We start from the raw sequence: 5,445 nt of genomic DNA on the forward strand, positions 1-5,445 counted from the left end.
GAGCACTTATACACCGAATGTGACAAGCCTAATGAGCTCTGCTGTGCCAACTGCAGGGGAGCCCATTTGGCTGTATCTAGATCTTGTCCCATTAAAATTCAAAAAATGTTAGAAAAACGCAATAAAATTACTTATTCAAGTTTTCTTGATACAAAGAAATATGAGCAGAATTTTCCATCTTTAACTGAAAATGTAAATAAAAATACAAAATATGTTGTAGATAATAATATAATTAAAACCACACCTGAAAATAAAATTGTACAAAATGTAAATAAACCTGCAGCTTCATCTGCACATAAGGAAGATAGTAGCTCTACTTCTAAGATTAATAAATTACCTGTAGTTCCCACTACACAAGTTCCTCAAATTAATTTAAAAGAGCAATTAATAAATAATAAAGATTTAAACTCAGCAATTATTCGCACTATACTTGAAATTAGCAATAAGGGTGATGGGACTCCAATTAATAGTAAAACGGTTAACGATATGTTACATAAATACCTTTCCTAAGCTTATGAATATAAATAGCACCTTATCACAGTCACAGTTAAGAATAGCACAGTTCAATATACAAAGCGCATATAATAAAAAGCCCTTATTAATAGATTTTTTAGCAAATGAAAATATTGATATCTGTCTTCTAAATGAAACATGGTTTAAAAACAATAGATTATTTAATATTCCTGGATACAATTTACATTTCCGTAATGCAATTAATAACCATGGGGGTGTAGCAATACTAATCCGTCCTTTTTTAAAGTACACACAATTAGATACTCAATTTTATGAAGATTTACAAAGCATAGCTATATTGTTAACTACAGAACATGGTACACTTTCCATTTTGTGTGTTTATTCCCCTCCTACAAGTGGACACATTAGAATTAACAGATTACGAAATATAATTAATTCATTACCTTCTCCTGTTTTTATTAGTGGTGATTTTAATGCACATCATATTGCCTTTGGCTGTGTATCTACAAAAGGTCGTGGACAGCAACTTTATGACATTATTGATGACTCTAATTTATGTATACTTAATGATGGTAATTATACAACTATTCAATATCCAAATCGTAATCCATCTGCTATAGATGTTACTTTTGTCAGTCCTTGTATTGCTCCACTTTGTGAATGGTCGGTTTATGATAATAATATGGGTAGTTACCATTTTCCAACAATTACTTCTATATTACTGAGTGTAGATAAATACAAAGTAAATCCTCCCACAGAAAAATATCTATATAATAAGACAGATTGGAAGCAGTATTGTGAGCTTTCAAAAGACTTTTTTAGTAATGTAAATATGGTTGATAAAGACCCTTTACAAGTATATAATCTTTTCTGTGATAAACTTAACTTGTTAAAAGATACATGCATTCCTAAGTTTGTTCGAACATCTAATTATAAAAGTAAACTTCCTGTACCATGGTGGAATGATAAGTGTAAACAAAGTGTTATTAATTCCTATGAGGCACTAAAATATTATAGGAAGAATCCTGCTATTGAAAATTTCATTAATTACAAGAGGTTAGATGCGGTAAAGAAAAAGACAATTGCTGAGGAAAGGAAAAATGGATGGAATAATTTATGTAATAGTTTCAATAGGACAACTCCCATTAGCAAAATTTGGAATCAAATTAAAATGTTTAAACACAGTAGAAAGATTAATAATAAGTCATATTCTGATACATTCATTAATTCCTTTTTAGATAAATTGTCAGATAAGGGCTTAGAGGTCCCTAACTTAGAAAAGTATTTTAATATTCATAACGATGATGAAAATACGAAATTTCTCTTAGAAAAGTTTTCATTTCAGGAATTTTCTGCATCTTTAAATTCACGTAAAGATACATCACCTGGATTAGATGGTTTTCCTTATATTTTAGTTAAAAAACTTCATCAGTCAGTCCAAAAACTTTTCTTAGACATTCTTAATAACTTATGGATTGAACAGATTATTCCTGAGTCTTGGAAAACTCAATGTGTAATACCTATTTTAAAGACAGATAAGCCTCCTGATAATGCTAATTCCTACCGACCTATTTCATTATCATCTTGTCTAGGTAAAATATTTGAGAACATGATAAAAACTCGGCTTGACTGGTTTGTTGAACACAATGACATACTGCCAAATGTTCAATATGGCTTCAGACGAGGGCGAAGTTGTGCAGACAGCTTTGTTTCACTTGTCTCCGATCTGAAACATGCGAAAAATAGTAAGTCAAATGTAATATGTGTGTTTTTAGATGTTCAAGGAGCCTTTGATAGTGTACAACCAGGAATTTTAGTTAAAACTCTATCAAAACTTGGTATACCCGGTCTTATATGTAAATGGATCTTTAATTTTTTAAATAATAGAACTTTATATGTTAGACATAATAATATTATTCATGGACCTAGAACTGCAACAAAAGGCACAATGCAAGGGGCAGTATTATCCCCTTTACTTTTTAATCTTTACTGTAGCGAAATTTGTAAATATGTAAATAATCCTGATGTAAATATACTGCAATTTGCAGATGATCTTATTTCTTACTGTAAAAATAGACATTTAGATCAAGCTGCATGTATCTTAAATGATGCTCTAACGAAATTACATATATATTATAATAATTTGGACCTCAAAATTAATACTTCTAAAAGTAGAGTTATAGTTTTTGGCCAGGATTCACCTAGAACTAATATAACATTTAACAATGAAATTATTCCTCAAACAGATAGATATAAGTTTTTAGGCATAATTGTAGATAAGAAACTTTCTTTCGAGTATCATTTAAGATACATTGCCCAAAATTCCCTAAAGGGTCTCAACATACTGCGATGTTTAGCCGGTGTTTCATGGGGTGCAGACCCTAAAACCCTTACAATTTTGTACAAATCTATTGTGCGAAGTCACTTTGACTATAGTTGCCTTGCTTATATTAATATTAACAGTAAGTTTGTAGATAGATTAGATGTAATACAAAATAAGGGTCTTAGGATCATATCAGGTGCTATGTGTTCTACACCTATTAGAGCTATGGAAGTAGAAACAGCAATAATGCCATTATCACTTCGCAGATTACTTTTAGCTCAACGCTTTTGTTTAAAATTATTATCCTCTGACAATCAACTAGTAATGAATAAAATTTTGCCTTACCCTGTTCAATCTAGTGCTCCTGAGATAACCGGTGAGAATCTTCTTTGCCATCAATATCCAGAACTTTCCCAAATACTCCTGAGAATAAAAAACAACTTTAGTAAAGTATTTTCTGATTCTTTATGGCCATGCTATTCAACACAATTTCATATTTTATTCCAACTACCGAGATCTATTGATGCTTCAGTTTGCACCAATCAAGACCTTCTTAATTTTTTAGATCACAATAGAGAATATTATAAAATATATACTGATGGGAGCAAAGGAGAGTCTCATGTTCGTAGTGCTGTTTATGACCCTCAGATTAATTTTGTACAAAGTTTTGTGTTAGATAATAGTTCTAGTATATTTACTGCTGAGGCATATGCAGTTTTAGAAGCGTTAAAGCACATTAAGTCTTTAGAAAAATGTAAATATTTCTTAATCCTTACTGATTCTCTAAGCTTAATTAATAGTTTAAAAGGTTTAAATATTAACTTTAAATCAAATTACTTGCTTTTTAAAATTAAAACTCTTATAAATAGTCTAAGTAGTATAGGAAAAGAAGTGTTTTTTATGTGGATTCCTTCGCATAGAGGAATTAGTGGAAATGAAATTGCTGATAAAGCTGCATATAATGGAACTAATTCAATAGATGTAAGTATTGTGGTTAAGACTCCTTTTACTGATTGTTATACTGACATCAATAAGGATATAAATGAAGTATGGAGAAGATTTTGGAAAAAAGACCAAGAACAGAAAGGAAAATGGTATGGAAGCATACAAACGGACTTACCTAGAAAACCCTGGTATTATCAGCTAAAGATTGCGAGTAGAGACTTCATTACAACACTGAACAGACTCAGGTTTGGGCATAACACCGCACCCGCTCATTTGAGTAGATTCAACATAATTGAAGATGCGACATGCACTGCTTGTCGAATGTTTCCAGGAACACCAGAACATATTATATTTACTTGTGAAGAATATAACCTCCAAAGACTAATACTTGCAAGCGAGCTTTGTGACATAAATGATGAAATGTCAACAAATATTGAATCTCGCCGCCTTAACGTATTGCTGCAAAGAAAAGACTGCTTTATGCCGCTATATAAATATATTAAAAATACCATTGGAAAAATATGAGAAAAACAGAAGATATGATAACAAATAAACAAAGGAAAATATATATATATATATGTATATCAAAATGAAGATTTGGCACAAAGGCTAGAAGGCCATGCCATTAAAAATTAAAAAAAAAAAAAAAGTCAGTTTGCTAGAAGTCAGTTTGATTGGTTTGATTGCTTTGCGACTATCGTTTCTTTTGTGATTTTCTATGCGTTTCATGGTTTTATTCTAACAACTTTGGCTTGATTACGGACTCCGATTAGATTGCGTACTTGGTAGACTCGGCTTTGTGTAAAGAACTGGATTTTACTAGCATTTTCGGATATTGCTCTGTCTGTGATCGAATTTAGTTATATTATAATTACAACAATGGATGCAGAATATAGTATATTGTATAAATTGTGGATCTGCTGGAGGTTCTTTGGTATTAGAAAACGAAGATATACTTCGTTGCATACAACAATGGACTGTTCCCCGTATGGTAAGTGGTCTACGAAAGTGTTTTTCTAATTTTGATAAGAATGTTACTACCTACTTATGTTTTCATAAGCACACAATTTCTCGGTTTTCAAATCAATTGCCACAATTGCAAGTTACTTGATATTTACTAATGATTTTTTGTATTTATTATTACAGGTTGAAGCTCATGACCTTATATGTACGACGTGTTGGTCTGAAGCAGTCGAGCATAATAAGATGCAATGCACTGTTGGACGCAATTGTGTACTTTGTAAGAAGCTCCTACCATCAGGCATACTGTTGCAATTGTATCGTTGGGCGTAGAACAGTGGGCTGTTGTGCCCACATAATGACTATTATCTGGTATTTAAGCTGGGCGAGATACCAAAGCTCAGTTCTTAGATATATTATTGAGAAATATTGATGATTAAAAACCTTTAATTGAATATAAATATTGTTTTTATTGCACATCCTCGAAAACCTCTTTCATTGTTATTGGTAAACCTTACTTTAACTGTTAAATTATTTTGTGTGGTAATGACATTTTTAGTATGGTCTGTGCCTTCTTGGTAATAGACCGCGGGTTCGATTCCCGCCTTATGGCATGTAGATAGCTAGGTAACTGTCTAATATAAAAGTAGTAACAATCATTTAAATAAATAATTCTCCATCGTAATAATATCGATATTTTATGAATTGTGGTGAATGGAACTCTTCCATTTTGGAAACTTATG

General features: G+C 31.5%; 1 long non-coding RNA gene across 1 annotated transcript; it reads right to left on the bottom strand.

Moving 5' to 3' along the window:
* Window positions 1-210: 210 nt before the first annotated feature.
* LOC124642010 lies at window positions 211-4,210 on the bottom strand. Its single transcript, XR_006985727.1, has 3 exons — window positions 3,918-4,210; window positions 3,143-3,220; window positions 211-2,200 (listed from the first exon to the last, which is right to left on the bottom strand). It is a non-coding gene; the product is annotated as an uncharacterized LOC124642010 (long non-coding RNA).
* Window positions 4,211-5,445: the final 1,235 nt, after the last annotated feature.

The sequence above is a fragment of the Helicoverpa zea genome, chromosome 23 (genome assembly GCF_022581195.2).
Source record: "Helicoverpa zea isolate HzStark_Cry1AcR chromosome 23, ilHelZeax1.1, whole genome shotgun sequence".
Lineage (NCBI taxonomy): Eukaryota > Metazoa > Arthropoda > Insecta > Lepidoptera > Noctuidae > Helicoverpa > Helicoverpa zea.